General features: G+C 48.0%; 1 long non-coding RNA gene across 1 annotated transcript; it reads left to right on the top strand.

Moving 5' to 3' along the window:
- Nucleotides 1-250: 250 nt before the first annotated feature.
- Nucleotides 251-19,058, top strand: LOC117507970. Its single transcript, XR_004559915.1, has 3 exons — nucleotides 251-379; nucleotides 16,696-16,699; nucleotides 19,048-19,058. It is a non-coding gene; the product is annotated as an uncharacterized LOC117507970 (long non-coding RNA).
- The last annotated feature ends 579 nt before the right edge of the window (nucleotides 19,059-19,637 follow it).

Raw genomic sequence — 19,637 nt, 5'->3', positions numbered from 1 at the left:
ATTTAGCGCTGGGTTCAGTCAGACGCTGGTCCGCTCCTCAACTCGCATCTGCACATAACACATACATAATCAAATTATTAAATAATTAGAAAAAGATTTGTAAAAAATATTTTCTGATGTGCCAAATGGTACAATTCTACAGTATTATATACTGTTTAATCTATAGCATGACAGTGGAGCCTAATTATGAAACATTAGTGGGACAAGTGAATTACTTGATATCCAGATTTTTATAATATCAACATGAATTTGGGTTAATTTTCACCAAATTTCTTCAGGAAAATTCACACAGTGTATTTTGTGAGTGTGCTGCATTTATTCCAGCACATATTTTTGGCTAAATAGGCAAAGAAAAATTTTACTAGGGGTGTCAGTTTCAGTAAACAGAGTCAGTCTGTAAGACACCAGTACCATACATACTGTTTTAAGCTTAAAACATAAAGCTACATGTACCTTGAGCTATGAGTTTCTTTGGAAAGGCCTTTTCTTTCATCCGGATCTTGCTTATGTCACAACTGTCGTAACAATTGTCGTGCTAACCTATGTTACTTGATGATGGCTGTGCAGAGATACTTGCAGAATGAAAATCTGACAGATGCATTTTTGCCCAATGATAAAATAAAAATCGTACATGTCTTGTTATTCAATAATCCTCATTATTTTATTTGTGTGCAACATACATAATAATAATATATTGAGATACAGACAGTTCACAGAAGACATTTTCCATTGATACCAATCAAAATTAGAAACAGTCCAGCAGGTAACAATATTCATCATGTCCATGATGAATCATCATGTCCATATCACAATTGTGATATGTGTACAACTGAAATGTATTTGTTTTAGTATATTTAGATTTTGTTGTGATTTGGCACTTTATAAGCCAATTGAATTGAGGGCCCTGCCCCACTGGCGTTTAGGAGGATTTGCGCATGAAATGAGGAGACAACAGCTGAGCGTCCGCAACAAAGGTGGGTGGAAATGACAAATGTCCCGGTGTGGGTCAGCGAATACATGAGGAAGAAAAGCGGATATAACAGGGAACAGAAGCGAAGGCGACCGCGGAGGCGCCCCCATGAGGGGCACAGTGGCCGTGATGCACTCGCTTCATCCGTGCGACATACCATTTGCGACCGTGATGTGGCCATGCTGGGCACGCGTCATATCTGTTTTGCATGCTGTCCCGGTCCGCCGCCAAGCCGCGCCAACCCGTCGGTTGTGGATATCAGCGGATGACAGGGGATATGCGGCGCGTTGGTTGTGTATGTCCTGCGTATGTCTTCAGTATGTGTTCAGGCAGTGATGCGAATCTCATCCGCAGCAGGATTTTTGAGCCGCTCAAAAATCCTGGCTGCGAACATGCGTGCCTCTGCGGATGATCACGGACGTGTTCGGATGGCAGCCGACTCATACAGGAATGTTACACGGTTATTGCGGTTGTTTGGGCCACTTTTGTGCGCATTCTATCCGCAAATCCTCCTAAACGCCAGTGGGACAGGGTCCTGAAATTGAACATTTTATTGAGTCTTAAAGTAAATAAATGTGAAATTGGTCACTGGATCCTTAAACTTTAGACATAATAAACTCTACATGGTGGATCCTTGATCTCTGGACATAAATAGGAATAAACAAAATCTATAGTTTTTGTCAAAAGCATTTCCATTCAGGCATTATTGGCATGAATGTGTTTCCATATGAAGCTGAGCTCTTACAGCTCGCTGTGCTTCACTTCAGGATGTAATTTGTAAAGAAAATATAACACGTGTTGTGTGGGCTGCTGAAGAGGAGGTACTGCTGGCCCGCCACCACTAGAGGGCGCCCTGCCTGGAGTGCGGGCTCCAGGCACCGGAGGGCGCTGCCTCCTTACGGGAGCAGCCAGGATGACAGCTGTCATCTATCACTGGAGACAGCTGATCCCAATCACTGAGGAGGTATATCAGCAGGACGGCATCTCCACCTCATTTGCCGAGATATCGCTCTACCAAGGAGGTAACGAACTCAGCCAGCCCTTCATCATTTGTGAAAGGAACGTATTTGATAAGTATCCTAGTTACTAGACAGTGTTGTTTTCTGATTAGAGGTGGAGGTGGTGTTTTCCACCCCACGTGTTGTTGGGTGCAGCCGCACCCACGTCTGACTGTGTCTGTTCCTCGCCAGCAGTACCGGATCCGATGAGCGGAGGCAGAGACCACCTGGGAGTTCGGGACTTGGCGGTTCCAGTATTCCCGGGGTTCGGTGGCAGAGGAAATCGGGTGGTTCCGGTTCGTCTTGGACAGACGTCTCCTATCGTCGAGCCTGCCCACACGACACCGTTGGAATTTAACTTGAGACCGAAATTGTGATTTGTTGTATTTGTTGTGCGTGTTCACAACAGTAAAGCCTTGTTATTTGACTTTCTTCATTGTCCGTTCATTTGCGCCCCCTGTTGTGGGTCCGTGTACTGACACTTTCCCAACAGGATATCTCGGCCAATGTCATGGATCCCGAGGGGCGTCAACCGGCTGTTGAACGGCCAATGGAAGAACAGGACGCGCAGGCGTCCGCAGGAGGGGTAATCGGTGAGTTGCAGCGGATCCTCACCGCTTTCACGACTCGGTTAGATTTGATGACCGAGCAGAACGTCCTCCTGAACCGCAGGGTGGAGGCTCTCGCCGCGCAGGTGGAAGCGCGCCCTCCGGGCGCCGCTGCGGCTCTCCCTCCCGTAGACCCTGTGCGTAACATTGACTTTCCACTGGTCGTTCAACGACCCCTCCCACCTTCCCCGGAAGCATACATAAGCCCCCCAGAGCCGTACGGAGGCTGTGTGGAGACGTGCGCGGATTTTCTGATGCAGTGCTCGCTCGTCTTCGCACAGCGTCCCGTCATGTACGCGACCGATGCTAGTAAAGTAGCTTATGTAATAAACCTGCTTCGCGGTGAGGCACGCGCTTGGGCTACAGTGCTCTGGGAGCAGAATTCACGGCTCCTTCTGACATACGATGGGTTTGTAAGGGAGCTCAGAACCGTGTTCGATCACCCTAATAGGGGCGAGACCGCTTCAACCGTGCTACTGTCAATGAGACAGGGGCGTCGGAGCGCAGCTGCCTATGCAGTCGACTTCCGCATTGCGGCTGCGAGGTCCGGCTGGAATAGCACTGCCCTCCGCGCCACCTTTGTAAACGGACTGTCTTTGGTTCTCAAGGAGCACCTGGTGGCTAAGGACGAACCGCGGGATTTAGATGGGCTCATCGATCTCGTCATACGGTTAGACAACCGGTTAGAAGAACATCGGTGGGAACGAGACGAAGGGCGTGGCCGGGCACGCGCCGTCCCTCTCCCTTCCGGTTCCGACCGCGCTCCGCCTTCCCCACGCTCCACGGCCCCTGCGCTCCGTGGGGCCACAGCTCCCCCTGCTGACGAAGCTATGGACACGAGTAGGGCAACATTTAGGGCACCAGATGCACAGAGGAGACGGGCCCACGGAGCTTGTTTTGTTTGTGGTGCAATAGAGCACCATATGAGAGACTGCCCCAAGCGGTTAAACTCCAACGCCCGCCCCTAGAAACTGGGCTAGGGGTGGGCAGAGACATTCACGTGGGACACACCCACATTGCCACACGACTCCCAGTTACAATCCTTTATGAGGATGTAACCCTGAAGGCCCCAGCACTGGTGGACACGGGCTCTGAGGGGAATCTGCTGGACAGCAGATGGGCTAGGGAGATAGGGCTCCCTCTGGTGGCGCTTACCTCGCCTGTGCAGGTTCGGGCACTAGATGGCTCCCTACTCCCTCCGATCACGCATAAGACACCACCTGTAACTCTGGTGGTGTCGGGAAATCACCGAGAGGTGATCAAGTTTTTTGTGACTCAGGCCACCTCCCGTGTGGTTTTAGGATTTCCCTGGATGTTGAAGCACAATCCCCGGATTGATTGGCCGTCCGGGGTAGTGGTTCAGTGGAGCGAGACCTGCCATCGGGTGTGTTTAGGTTCCTCGGTTCCTCCCGGCTCCCAAGCTAAGGAGGAGGTCAGAGTCCCGCCCAATCTGGGGACGGTGCCGGTGGAGTACCACGACCTTGTCGACGTGTTCAGCAAGGATCTGGCGCTCACACTTCCCCCCCACCGTCCGTATGATTGTGCCATTGATTTGGTTCCGGGCAGTGAGTTTCCGTCCAGTAGGCTGTACAACCTCTCCCGGCCTGAGCGCGAATCAATGGAGACCTACATCCGGGACTCATTAGCTGCCGGGTTGATCCGGAATTCCACCTCCCCGATGGGCGCAGGTTTCTTTTTTGTGGGCAAAAAAGACGGCGGACTCCGTCCATGCATTGATTATAGGGGGCTGAACGAGATCACGGTTCGCAACCGATACCCGTTGCCCCTGTTGGATTCGGTGTTCACACCCCTGCATGGAGCCCAAATTTTCACCAAGCTCGATCTTAGAAACGCGTATCATCTGGTTCGGATCCGGAAGGGAGACGAGTGGAAAACGGCATTCAACACCCCCTTAGGTCACTTTGAGTACCTGGTCATGCCGTTCGGCCTCACAAACGCCCCCGCGACGTTCCAAGCATTAGTTAATGATGTCTTGCGGGATTTCCTGCACCGGTTCGTCTTCATATATCTAGACGATATACTCATCTTTTCTCCGGATCCTGAGACTCATGTCCGGCATGTACGTCAGGTCCTGCAGCGGTTGTTGGAGAACCGGCTGTTTGTGAAGGGCGAGAAGTGTGAGTTCCACCGCACCTCTTTGTCCTTCCTGGGGTTCATCATCTCCTCCAACTCCGTCGCTCCTGATCCGGCCAAGGTTGCGGCGGTGAGAGACTGGCCCCAACCCACAAGCCGTAGGAAGTTGCAACAGTTCCTAGGCTTTGCTAATTTCTACAGGAGGTTCATTAAGGGCTACAGTCAGGTAGCTAGCCCCCTGACAGCCCTGACCTCACCAAAAGTCCCCTTCACCTGGTCGGATCGGTGCGATGCCGCATTCAAGGAGTTGAAACGGCGCTTCTCGTCTGCACCTGTTCTGGTGCAGCCCGATCCTAGTCGCCAGTTAGTGGTTGAAGTGGACGCCTCGGACTCAGGGATAGGAGCCGTGCTGTCCCAAAGCGGGAAGACCGATAAGGTCCTTCACCCGTGTGCCTATTTTTCCCGCAGGTTGACCCCAGCCGAACGGAACTATGACGTCGGCAATCGAGAGCTCCTTGCGGTGAAAGAGGCTCTTGAGGAGTGGAGACATCTGTTGGAGGGAACGTCCGTGCCATTCACGGTTTTCACTGACCACCGGAACCTGGAGTATATCAGGACCGCCAAGCGGCTGAATCCCAGGCAAGCCCGCTGGTCACTGTTCTTCGGCCGTTTTGACTTCCGGATCACCTACCGTCCCGGGACCAAAAATCAAAGATCGGATGCTTTGTCCTGGGTACATGAAGAAGAGGTCAAAACGGAGCCGTCGGATCCCCCGGATCCCATCATCCCGGAGTCCGCTATCGTGGCCGCCCTCACCTGGGACGTGGAGAAGACCGTCCGGGAGGCCCTGACACGAGACCCGGACCCCGGAACCGGACCGAAGAACAAACTTTACGTCCCACCAGAAGCCAGGGCTGCAGTTTTGGACTTCTGTCACGGTTCTAAGCTCTCCTGTCATCCTGGGGTGCGAAGAACCGTGGCAGTCGTCCGGCAGCGCTTCTGGTGGGCGTCCCTGGAGGCCGACGTCCGGGGTTACATCCAGGCCTGTACCACCTGCGCCAGGGGCAAGGCCGACCACCGCAAGACATCGGGGTTGCTGCAGCCGCTGCCCGTGCCTCATCGCCCCTGGTCTCACATCGGCCTGGATTTTGTCACGGGTCTTCCGCCGTCCCAGGGAAACAATGTCATCCTCACGATAGTGGACCGATTCTCCAAGGCGGCCCACTTCGTGGCCCTCCCGAAGCTACCAACGGCCCAGGAGACAGCGGACCTCCTAGTCCACCACGTCATCCGTCTGCATGGGATACCATCAGACATCATCTCTGATCGCGGTCCCCAGTTCTCCTCGCATGTTTGGAGGAGCTTTTGCCGGGAACTGGGGGCCACGGTCAGTCTCTCATCCGGGTATCACCCCCAGACCAACGGACAAGCAGAACGGGCCAACCAGGAGATGGAGCAGACCCTACGCTGTGTGACAGCCGCGCACCCGACGGCCTGGAGTACCCACCTGGCCTGGATCGAGTACGCCCACAACAGCCAAGTGTCATCAGCCACCGGCCTCTCCCCTTTCGAGGTGTGCTTGGGGTATCAACCCCCGTTGTTTCCGGTGGTTGAGGGGGAGGTCGGTGTGCCCTCGGTCCAGGCCCACCTACGGAAGTGCCGTCGGGTGTGGCGTGCCGCCCGTTCTGCTTTGTTGAGGGCCCGGACGAGGGCGAAGAACCATGCAGACCGGCGGCGGGCCCCGGCTCCCACGTATCGTCCTGGGCAGGAAGTGTAGTTGTCCACCAAGGACATTCCCCTTCAAGTGGACTCCCCAAAACTGCAAGAACGATACATCGGCCCGTACAAAATACTCAAGGTCATCAATCCCGCCGCAGTGAGGCTCCAGCTTCCGGCCTCACTGCGGATTCATCCAGTATTCCACGTTTCCAGGATTAAACCCCATCACTCCTCACCCCTCTGCACTCCGGGTCCGGCGCCACCTCCTGCCCGGATCATCGACGGAGGGCCGGCTTGTACCGTACGCCGGCTCCTCGACGTCCGACGGATGGGCCGGGGTTTTCAGTATCTGGTGGACTGGGAAGGGTACGGCCCCGAAGAACGCTCCTGGGTGAAGAAGGGCTTCATCCTGGACCCGGCCCTCCTGGCCGACTTCTACCGTCGCCACCCTGACAAACCCGGTCGTGCGCCAGGAGGCGCCCGTTGAGGGGGGGGGTCCTGTTGTGTGGGCCGCTGAAGAGGAGGTACTGCTGGCCCACCACCACTAGAGGGCGCCCTGCCTGGAGTGCGGGCTCCAGGCACCGGAGGGCACTGCCTCCTTACGGGAGCAGCCAGGATGACAGCTGTCATCTATCACTGGAGACAGCTGATCCCAATCACTGAGGAGGTATATCAGCAGGACGGCATCTCCACCTTATTTGCCGAGATATCGCTCTACCAAGGAGGTAACGAACTCAGCCAGCCCTTCATCATTTGTGAAAGGAACGTATTTGATAAGTATCCTAGTTACTAGACAGTGTTGTTTTCTGATTAGAGGTGGAGGTGGTGTTTTCCACCCCACGTGTTGTTGGGTGCAGCCGCACCCACGTCTGACTGTGTCTGTTCCTCGCCAGCAGTACCGGATCCGACGAGCGGAGGCAGAGACCACCTGGGAGTTCGGGACTTGGCGGTTCCAGTATTCCCGGGGTTCGGTGGCAGAGGAAATCGGGTGGTTCCGGTTCGTCTTGGACAGACGTCTCCTATCGTCGAGCCTGCCCACACGACACCGTTGGAATTTAACTTGAGACCGAAATTGTGATTTGTTGTATTTGTTGTGCGTGTTCACAACAGTAAAGCCTTGTTATTTGACTTTCTTCATTGTCCGTTCATTTGCGCCCCCTGTTGTGGGTCTGTGTACTGACACTTTCCCAACAACACGTCTCATTTTGGGAGGAAAAAATGTTTTGGTCAATTATAGTTTCTTGTCTGTATTACAACGTTTGGAAAGAGGTGTCATTTTATTTAAAGCGGCGATTCGTTTTGAAGTTATTCCGACTGGACTCTGTCTCAGCAGAGCCACGCAGCGTTTCGAGCTGTGACAACAGAACAGAGGACGATTCTCGTTTCTTGACAGCAACAAGACAAGAGTCCCAGTTAGTCACTTTAATCCACACAAAAGTGACTCATGGTATTTTAATGGCTTTGAGAGAGGTTAAGAAGTGGACTTGCTGTTTCTGAAGAGCAGTGAATCAAAGAACCAACGAGCTACTGGATCGAAGCATTGCTTCAATGGTTCATGGCTTCAAAGTGGAGTCGCGCTGCAGAAACGGTTGATTACAGAGCTGCTGCAGACCAAACCCTGAATATCCGACTTTATTTGTACGCTGTATGACTCTGAAACTCGGAAAAATCCGTATAATTTACGGACTATAGGTTGACATGAAAACCACCGAAAAGCTGTGTTCACCGCGGGGACACGTTCGACACTATTCGGGATTATTCAAGTTTTTTTTTTACCGATGACTAATGATGCGTAAAAAAATTTGACCGATGCAACTGCATTGGTCCAAACCAGTCTGGATCCGGGCCTGTAGTTGTGTCGTGAAAATCTAGGTTTAACTTGGTCGCAGTTATGGACACGATCTCATGTTCTTTGCAGTCAAGGTTGATCCATTTTCTGGCAAACTCAACAAATCTTTTCCATTAATCATTGTTGAATTCTAAGAAATTACTTTTTGCCAATACATCTACGTGCATAACGCAAAATTTGGACAAAAATAGGCAGGTTCCACTGAAGAGCAACATTCTGTGGATGCTGCCATCTTGGATCTCAGCGCAAAAGTACGGTGATTGTGACTGGTCTACTACACCATCATGTCTAATACGATATTGCTGATTGGTTGGGCGATTGGCTTGGCTATGAAATTTAAAGTGAAAATAATTGCCAAAATTATTGGTTTTCACTCCTTTCACCTCCCATCCCCTGCATGCTGCACTGATGTCCTGTCAGAGCACCTTCAGCCAAAGACTGAAGCCACTGAGGTGCTTCACAGAATGCCACAGGAGGGCCTTCCTACGTGTGGCAATCACACTGTGTAACTCCTCCCCCTTCTGCAGGATGAATACATAATAATCAGAGTTTTTCAGTTACTCAGAGCGATGTACAATACTGTCAAACATCTTGTGCAAGTGTCATTTTGGCATTTTGCATAAACATGTTGTACTCGTTCTCACGGTAAAGGGGAAAAAAAGAGCAATGTTTAATGTTTACTGTTTGGGCACTCTGGCAAAACAATTTCCATCGGGATAAATAAAGTTCTTTTTTATTCTTTTGTGAGTAGGAAAGATGGTGAGAGTAGAATTAATGTATTTGTTAGATTTCCTTCAACTATATGATGACTTGTCAAGATATAAAAGGATGTAATACTGTTTGGAAAACATTCTACAAACATTTCTGATAATCATAACCTAAATATAGCCAACACTTAAGGTTATCAAAATGTTATGTGTTGGCTCGGAACCTGCTCACTTTTGGAGCCAGTCTCAAGTGGCAGGTCAAGGAACTACAATTTTTTTTCTTCCAGGTTGGATTAATCTGTGACCATCCAAGCTTTGTGCTTGGTGTTCACCTGTTATCCAGCTTCATAATGAAATGGTATCAAGAAGGATTTTCTTAAAAAGAAGAATTGAACGTTCCGCTACAGTTTGCCGTGAAGGCACATGTGAATGAATGAATGAATTGAATGAATGAATTTTATTTATTCGTTGTGGGCATACGTGAGCATACTTAACAACAAGAAAAGAAATCTCTCATTAACAAAAACTAGACAAAAACAATTTCCAGTTTCGTGCGGCCGACAGGGTATAGGTCAGCCAGGTTAGCCAAAGGAGAATTCCCCCTTTGGCTGACCTGGTAGAGTTCAGGTCTTTAGTTCAAGCAGTTTGGGGTTCAAGCCCACCGCCGTCCCATCCACAAAGGCCCTACGGTCACAATTGGCGTTGTCGACAGGTAGTGTGGGTAGTCACAGAACATGCTTAAATGCACCTGTGACTTTGGGACAAAGTCAGAAATGGTGGGGAGATATGTAGCAAGATGAAGTCCAGATTGAAAAGACATTCCCACTAGCTTGGCTAATGGGGAATTCCCATTTGGCTGACCTGGTAGAGTTCTGGTTTTTAGCTCGAGCAGTCTGTAGTTCGATCCCACCGCCATCCAGGCCGCTATATATATATATATATATATATATATATATATATATATAGCGGCCTGGATGGCGGTGGGATCGAACTACAGACCTCATATATATATATATATATATATATATATATATATATATATATATATATATATATATATATATATATATATATATATATATATATATATATATATATATATATGAGGTCTGTTAGAAAAGTATACAACCTTATTATTTTTTTCAAAAACCATATAGATTTGAATCACGTGTGATTACATCAGACATGCTTGAACTCTCGTGGGCATGCGAGAGTTTTTTCACACCTATCGGTTATGTCATTCGCCTGTGGGCAGTCTTTGAGTGAGAAGTCGCCCACCCTCTCGTCAATTTTTTTCATTGTTTAGGAATGGCTCAGAGACTGCTGCTTTGTTTGATCAAAATTTTTTCAAAAACTGTAAGGCACAACTGAGTGGACACCATTCGATAAATTCAGCTGGTTTTCGGTAAAATTTTAACGGCTGATGAGAGATTTTGGTCTGTAAGTGTCGCTTTAAGGATGGCCCACGGCGCCTGATGGCGATCTGCGCTCCGAGGCGGCGGCGTCTCGCTGTTTCAAGCTGAAAACTTCCACATTTCAGGCTCTATTCACCCAGGTCGTCGTCAGAGAACAGAGAAGTTTCAGAAGAGGTCGGCATGAGGAGTTTATGCGGACATTCCACTGTTAAAGGAGATTTTGTAATGAAAGAATGTGCGGGCAGATTCGCATGTTGGGCCAGACCCGACCGCGGGGGGTCGTGACAGGAAAAACACCTCCATTGGAAACCTTAACGGGCAAGTTGGAACATGCCCAGCTGTTAAACAATTTCTCAGATACTCACTTGTTGAAAGCCATCAAAAGCCGCCTGAATTTTACAAATGGTTTTCAACACGGAGGTGTTTTTCCTGTCGCGGCGCAGACGGATTTGTGGCGTCGTCACGGAACCGACTCGGCGAATTTGCCCGCACGTTCTTTAATTACAAAATCTCCTTTAACAGTGGAATGTCCGCATAAACTCCTCATGCCGACTTCTTCTGAAATTTCTCTGTTCTCTGACGACGACCTGGGTGAACAGAGCCTGAAATGTGGAAGTTTTCAGCTTGAAACAGCGAGACGGACGCCACCTCCGACCGCGCCGATCCGCTTTGTGAGCTGTCCTTAAAGCGAAAGAAACTCCACAATCTCTCATCAGCCGTTAAACTTTTCACCGAGAACCAGCTGAATTTCTCAAATAGTGTCCACTCGGATATCCCTCACAGGTCCTGAAAAAATTTTGATAAAGCAACGTGCGCCGTCTCCAGCAGCGTCTCAGACAAAGGATTTCAGCCGAGAGAGCTGGACCAGTGCTCACTCAAAGCCTGTCCACAGGCGAATGACGTCACCGACGCGTGAAAAAACTCACGCATGCGCACGAGGGTTCAAGCATGTCTGGTGTAATCGCACGTGATTCAAATCCATATAGGTTTTTTTTTTATAAAACTGCCAGTTAGTTTTCTAATAGACCTTGTATATATATATATATATATATATATATATTTAGATATTTATATATATATATATATATATATATATGTGTGTGTGTGTGTGTGTGTGTGTGTGTGTGTGTGTGTGTGTGTGTATATGTGTGTCCTACGATCACACACACACATACATATATCAATTCAATCAATTTTATTTATATAGCGCCAAATCACAACAAACAGTTGCCCCAAGGCACTTGTGTATATAATGTACCCAAAAGTATTTTGACAGCACAGAAAAACCAATCAGTATTATCAGCCATTTTCTGCATTCGCCCTATTAAAGTTTCAAATCCCGCAAAACTTCGAAGAGTTCGCCGCTCTGCGAGATCTCAGTAACATTGAGAACTGCATTGAGACGATCTGATCGGGCTGCACTTTAACCGCTGCACACGGACAACACCATTAACATCGCAACATAAAACTATTTTTATATTGTGCCTAAAACGCTCATGAATATATTCTCTGGGTTTATAGACAATGTTATTGCATTTGTTTTATGTAAACATGCGAGAATCACAGGCTGTCTCTCCGTTATTTTCAATGGCACCTGCTTTGAGCTACGCTCACTTCCTGATCATGTTGTTCTGCGGGAAAGTGAAGTTTGCTCTTTAATGTGTTGATTATTGTCCTTTACAACACTGTTTGTCCTCTTTGTTCCAGACTAATATATATAATATGTCTGAAATTCAGTTTGTGTTTATTAAATTCCACACAGATTAAATGTAGCAGACATAGATTATTTGTTATAATTGTTTTAGCAAGTTTTCAGGGTATCATGCAGCAGTCTCTTATTAACTTGATGGAAAGCATAAAAAATTATAATTATATTATTATTAATTATAATATTCATTTACAATTGTCATCATGTGGATTCTCTATGTTGTTTTGACTGCAGCGACTCTCTGGCGCGCAAGGGATTATGGGATACATCAATACGGTGAATGACCATGTGGCCAATACATGTAGGTTTTCTCCCCAATGCACAGTTTTTAGTCCAGTCTTTCCCTTGTGATGTTTTAACACTTTATCTTTTACATCACACAATCGATGTAACTTCCTCCTCTGAAGTTTCCTAAGAAACAAATCATCTGTCTCCAGCTTTCCGGAAAACCACCTAGCAAATTCAAGTTTCCTTGCCATTTGCTGGGGAGTTAGTTCGCGCTGAGACTGAGTTTTGTATGGAAAGAGATGCAAGTCAGCCCTTAGGATGTGTTGCACAGAACTCAATGATTTTTGTTCTCTGAATTGCAGACAAACTTTAGGGTTCCTGAAATGAGAAAAACACTATTATTTCCCAGTAAAACTATTTCCTGGTATTCATATTTCAGAGTACTTTTGGGTACATTTTTTTGAGACACCCTACATATGCTGACTCATTGTTGTGTATACATCTCCAGGCCCTTATTCTAAGTTCCTGGTTGAGTTTGGTTACCTTATTTGTGACTTGGTCAATCGTTCTAAGATTATGTTTGTTGGTGACTTTAATATCTACATTAATAAGCCTTCAGATCCCTTGAGCCAAGCATGTTTGGATATTCTGAAGGTATCAGGGTTTTGTCAGTTTGTTCATGGACCTGTCATACTGGCAATACATTGGACCTGATTGTGGCTTGTGGTCTTGATATTCTGAATACTGATATTATTCCTCTTTTGCCATTAATCACTGGCGTTAACGTTGATGTGTTATTATGTCCAAAGAGACTGGATGCTTCCAAGGCATTGAAGCGTTGTATTGGCTCCTTGGCAGGAGCTGGGTGTGCTGAGAGACTGCCTGAGATCTTGAAGTCTCTTTCTGTGTATGATCACTCTCTGGGTAGTTTTACATATAGTTTGAATGCATCACTTGAAAATCTACTGGATTCATTTGCTCCACTTGTTGTGGTATCTTGTCGCTTTGGGTTGTGGGCTCCTTGGTTTGGTGAACATCTGCGGCATCTTAAATGTAATTGTAGCAGTCGGGCTCATAGATGGCATAGCTCTGGTTCAGAGGCTTTTCATTCGGCCTGGCACCAAGCCACACTGGAATGAGCATTGTCGGCTGTGAAGAGAAGTTATCATTCAGAACTGACTCGTAACAACAAGCATAACTCAAGGTTTTGTTTGAGGTTGTGGCTAAACTTACTTGAGCGCAGGCGTTTACATGCTGTTCATTTTCAGCCCATGATTTTTTTTAGACCACTTGGAAAGAAAGTGGAGGATATCAGTTTGCACATTTCTCAGCACACTATAGTTAGTCCAACTGATCTGATGACCATGACTGGACCTAATTCAAGTAGTAAATCCACACTAGCTGACTTTGACATACCTTTTCAATCAACTTAGAACAAAATTGTATAAGAGTGCGTGGTCTTCACTCAGATCCACTGTGTTGAAAAGGATTAATTTATCACTTTCTACTAGTTCTGTTCCACTTTGTTTAAAATCTGCAGTGATTACAGCTATAATTAAGCTATGAATTGGATCCTGTGTATTGGCCAATTATAGACTGATATCAAGTTTGCATTTCTGCTCTAAAATTCTTGAAAAGGAAGTTTCACAGCAACTTGTGGACGACCTTGTTGTTAATGATTTTTTGGAGCCACTGAAGTCAGAGTTTAGAGCTTGTCATTCTAGAGAGAAACTTCTTACAAGGGAGGTGAATTAGCTTTTGCTGGCATTGGATTCAGACACCACCATGGTGCTGCTGATGTTGGAGCTACATTCGATACTGTTGATTACCATATCTTGTTGGATAGGTTAGAGAATTATTTTAGTATTACTTGTTGTGTGGGCCGCCAGAAGAGGAGGTACTACTGGCCCACCACCAGAGGGCGCCCTGCCTGATGTGCGGGCTTCAGGCACGAGAGGGCGCTGCCGCCACGGACACAGCCGGGGGTGACAGCTGTCACTCATTATCTCATGACAGCTGTCATCCATCTTCACTTCATCATTCCACTCCATAAAAACCGGACGTCATCTCCACCTCGTTGCCGAGATATCATCTACCGGTGAAGGTAAATTCTCAGCCGTTGTTGTACGCACGTTATCTTTCTATTGTGTGATATTATTGCAGGAGACTACTCACTGTTGTCGTCTGGCGGAGTGCGGAGTGGTGACAATGTGAAGGGTGTTCACTTGTCACACCGAACAGCGGAGACAACAGGAGTTGAACTGTGTTAGAGGTGGAGGTGGAATTCCCACCATTGTTGTTACTGGGTGTGCTCGCACCCACATCTTACTGTTTTTGCTCCTCGCCAGCAGTACCAGATCCGACATTCGGAGACGGTGGCCACCTGGGGACTCGGGACTTGGCGGCTCCAGTATTCTCCGGGTTCGGTGGCGGAGGAAATCGTGTGGTTCCGGTTCTTCTCAGGACAGACGTCTTCTATCCTCGAGCCTGCCCACACGTCACCTTTGTGGATTGACTGTTTGCATAAATTCTGTAATCCTCTGTATTTTGGTTGTGCTCTTTCACAACAGTAAAGTGTTCATATTCGACTCTTTCATTGTCCATTCATTTACGCCCCCTGTTGTGGGTCCATGTCACTACACTTTCCCAACATTACTGGTCACATCCTTTCATACATAAGATCATATTTATATCAAACTGATATTATTGTGTTTCATACAACAACACTACCTATAAACGTGCCAGTACATTACTGGGTATCACGACTGGTTAATGGTTGTGGCAGTACGCAGATGCAGGACTCTGACTCAAAACTCTGTAAGTAAAGGTGGTTTATTGGGGCAGTAAACAGGGTCTGGTACACAGGCAGGCAGTCCAACAACATTGAAAAACCAAGAGCATGGTCGAGGGTACAGGCAGGTGGTGAATAACCACAGGAGTCAAGCAGGTCAAGAACAATGGATACAGAGCTGGAGAGAAGGCATAGAGCACATCAATCTGGCAAAGGAGCAGAGCAAAATGAACCGTATACGAGGTCTGTTAGAAAAGTATCCGACCTTATTATTTTAAAAAAAAACCCATATGGATTTGAATCACGTGTGATTACATCAGCCAAGCTTGAACCCTCATGGGCATGTGAGAGTTTTTTCACGCCTGTCGGTGACGTCATTCGCCTGTAAGCACGCCTTGTGTTGTGTGTTGGGGGGTGTGGCTGGATATTTTGGTGTTCTTTTCTTTTCTTTGCTCTTCAGGTGGCATGGAAACTGATTTGTCTGTGGAGAAGGTGCTGGCTGAAGAGTCCTCACCCTCATCAACATCATGTGTAGCACCTGTGACGGGTGCTCACATGCAACCTTAAAGACTTTCAGCTGAAGCAGATAATTGGATGGCGTTCTGCATTTAAGTCATGTGTGATTCAAGCAGAACTGCCGGGAACTCGACCTTGTGATGTTTGTTTGTGAGACGCTGAGGATCGCGGCTGTGTTTGACACATCGAGCCCGTGAAGCAAGGAAGGGTGAGGACACATGCTGTCAGCACACATTAAAGGTAATTAAGTGTTTGACTAATTGTTGATAGTAACTTGGTGTTTTGTTACACAGTATACTTGAATTGTGATGAGAATTGTGCAGCTTGCTTCTCACTGCTGTGGCGTGCAGGATAAGTGATCCTCCACCTGTTATGAGAAGCTGCTCATTTGCATAAAGTTAAAAAAGATACAGACCTGAATGTGTTGCTGATAGCGTGTGTCTTTTGAAAGATATTGTTGTAACTGCTGACTTACCTCACCTCTTCTTTGCTTCACAGAGAGTCAGTTTGTTGTGTCCACCTGGGGGGTGTTTGGCGGTGGTAGTGGGTCCAGGAGCGCCGGGCTTTGATCCTTGCGGGCGCTGGAGAGCGTGCCAACAGTCACTCCACCAGAAGGACGCTATTTTTGTTTTTACACTTTTTATGCACAGCAGGTGTAATAAATATATTTTTGGAACCGCTTTTCTGGTTATTTGTAGCGCTGGGTTCTGTCTGACGCAGGTCCGCTCCTCAACCTGCGTCGACACATAACAGTAGTTCCCGGCCATTCCATAATGGACCCAGCGGCAGAAGCGGTTCCTTTTGCTGAAAAAGTTCAAGAACACTTGGAGAAAATATGGGAGCAATTACAGCATCTCGCAAACCAAATTAAACAAACAGACGTCCGTGTTACGGAGCTTGCAGCGCAAGCCGCTCCGCTTCCTGCTGCTCCAGCTGCGGCATCATCGATACTAGTGCAGATAACTCCGTCACCCAGAGATTCGGCGTCCGAACCGATTGTTTGTCGTCCAGAGCCTTGTGTGGTGATGCAATGTTCTCTGGTTTCTGCTCAGTCAGGTTGGAGCGCCGCAGCTTTACGAGGAATGTTTGTAGATGGGTTAAATGAGTCATTAAAAGACGAGCCGGCAGTCCGTGACGGGCCAAACGATTTAGATGAGCTAATATCGTTGGTGATTCATCTAGATGATCGGATGAAGGAGCGTGGACGCGAGAGAGGACGCCCATCAGAGCGGGTTTTTTCGTCTCGGGGCTTTCCCCGACACAGATCTGGGCCGCCTCTTCTTCGCTCCACTGAGGCTCCTCCGACGGGACCTCTGGCTCCTCCTGTTGACGAGCCCATGCAGCTCGGATGAGCAGAGATTACTGTATTGCCCCGACATATAAACGTCAAGAAAAATAATGGTGACGTATCTCCAGGTGTTCTGGGACAGGCAATATAACACACATTAAAAAAAAAAAAAAAAAAAAAAAAAAAAAATCTAGTACGGGTTAATGTTTTGTTTTCTTTAAATAGGGGTTATAATTTGTTTGGGGAGTCAGAGGCGTGTCTGGTGGAGTGACTGTTAGGCGGTTAGAAGTCCGCCTGGGCTCACGTCATTGTTAATTTCTATGTGTTTTTAGGTATTTTCTGTTTGGGTTGTTGGGTCGTTTTATTTTGTTGTTTTATTTCTCTACATCCCTAACCCCAACCTCACTTGCCCCAAGACTGTTTGTCTTGTGGGTTGTGGGGTGGTGCAGGTTGGTCACGCTGAGTATTCTCAGAAGACCTCTGCACCTAGGGGGAGGGTGTTAGAGGCGTTTTTCTTGGTTTGGTTAGGGCCCGGTTCCACTCCAGCCTCGGTGAGCCTTTGTACCGTTCGTCATTGGTGTTGCAGGGGTGTGGTGCAGCGGAGACTTACCTCAGTCGGAGGGGTGGGCCGATCTGTTGCCGTTCGCCATTTCGGTAGTTCCACCCCTCCCGAGAGGCTGGGGTATGGTCGAGTTGGGGCACCGGACGTATTTCTGGTTCTCCGCTGCGCCTTGGGGTTGGAGCTGGGTTAGTTTTTTCCTGTTCCCTTCTCCGGCTTAATGTTTTGAGCTGTTCGCCAAAGTTGAGCCGCCGAGGGGCTCTGGGAGGGACCCGGGATCTTTCGGGGTGCCGGGGAGGGTAACAGGGTTTACGGTCATTTTATATCCCCCCGGGGTTGTTTTTGGTAGTACTCCGGGGGTTGATTTTTGATTTTGTTCTGTTTCCTTCCAGGTTCCACCTCCAGGGTTGATGGGACGGTCCTCTGGGGGGGAATTGGCTTGGGGCCAACTAGCCAAGTGTGACCGGGTCTGGGGTTCCGGGGTTGTGGGGAGGGTACCTCCTGGGGTTGATGGTACGGTCCTCTGGGGGGCGCCGTTTGCTCCATGTGCACCTGGGGACCTTTGTGGGATTATGGTTCTGGCTGTTCCTCCTGGAACTGGCGATGAAGGCCTTCTGGGGAGGGTTGGGCTCTGCAGGTCATTCTGGGGGGGTTGTTTGTTATTTTTCTTTTATGCATTTACGTTTGTATTGTGTTTGTGGGGCTGTGTTGTGTTTTTGCGTTTGGGAGTTTTTCTTTTCTTCCTGGGGTTTGATGGGACGGTCCCCTGGGGAGGTTTTGGGTGGGTTTTATGTTTTTTTCTGTGTTGAATTGTACTGGGGAATGTTTTGGGGCTTTTGTTGATGCCAGCCGGCCTTCCAGCTGCGGTGCCTGTCCTGCTGTCTGTGGTGCTGTCTGCTTCCTGACGTGGACCCCAGAGGGAGGTGCTGTTCTCGGGCCTGGTCTGTTCGGTCGCTGGGAGGCTTCCCGTTGATGGGGGGGTACTGTTGTGTGTTGGGGGGTGTGGCTGGATATTTGGTGTTCTTTTCTTTTCTTTGCTCTTCAGGTGGCATGGAAACTGATTTGTCTGTGGAGAAGGTGCTGGCTGAAGAGTCCTCACCCTCATCAACATCATGTGTAGCACCTGTGACGGGTGCTCACATGCAACCTTAAAGACTTTCAGCTGAAGCAGATAATTGGATGGCGTTCTGCATTTAAGTCATGTGTGATTCAAGCAGAACTGCCGGGAACTCGACCTTGTGATGTTCGTTTGTGAGACGCTGAGGACCGCGCCTGTGTTTGACACATCGAGCCCGTGAAGCAAGGAAGGGTGAGGACACATGCTGTCAGCACACATTAAAGGTAATTAAGTGTTTGACTAATTGTTGATAGTAACTTGGTGTTTTGTTACACAGTATACTTGAATTGTGATGAGAATTGTGCAGCTTGCTTCTCACTGCTGTGGCGTGCGGATAAGTGATCCTCCACCTGTTATGAGAAGCTGCTCATTTGCATAAAGTTAAAAAAGATACAGACCTGAATGTGTTGCTGATAGCGTGTGTCTTTTGAAAGATGTTGTAACTGCTGACTTACCTCACCTCTTCTTTGCTTCACAGAGAGTCAGTTTGTTGTGTCCACCTGGGAGGTGTTTGGCGGTGGTAGTGGGTCCAGGAGCGCCGGGCTTTGATCCTTGCGGGCACTGGAGAGCGTGCCAACAGTCACTCCACCAGAAGGACGCTATTTTTGTTTTTACACTTTTTATGCACAGCGGGTGTAATAAATATATTGTTTTTGGAACCGCTTTTCTGGTTATTTGTAGCGCTGGGTTCTGTCTGACGCAGGTCCGCTCCTCAACCAGCGTCGACACATAACACCTTGTGGAAGGAGTGGTCCAGCCCCCTCGTCGGAATTCCTTTGTCTGAGAAGTTGCTGAGAGACTGGCGCTGTGCTTGATCAAACTTTTTTCAAAAACTGTGAGGCACATCCGATTGGACACCATTTGAGAAATTCAGCTGGTTTTCTGTGAAAATTTTAACAGCTGATGAGAGATTTTGGATTGTTTCTATCACTGTAAGGACTTCCCACGGAGTGGGACGTCGCACAGCGTCCGAGGTGACGTCGTCATCCTATTTCAAGCTGAAAACCTCCAAATTTAAGCCTCTGTAGACCCAGGACATCATGAGAGAACAGAGAACTTTCAGAAGAGGT

The sequence above is a fragment of the Thalassophryne amazonica genome, chromosome 3, assembly GCF_902500255.1.
Source record: "Thalassophryne amazonica chromosome 3, fThaAma1.1, whole genome shotgun sequence".
Lineage (NCBI taxonomy): Eukaryota > Metazoa > Chordata > Actinopteri > Batrachoidiformes > Batrachoididae > Thalassophryne > Thalassophryne amazonica.
The sequence above is the reverse complement of the archived record's forward strand: the minus strand, read 5'-3'. Positions and strand labels throughout refer to the sequence as shown.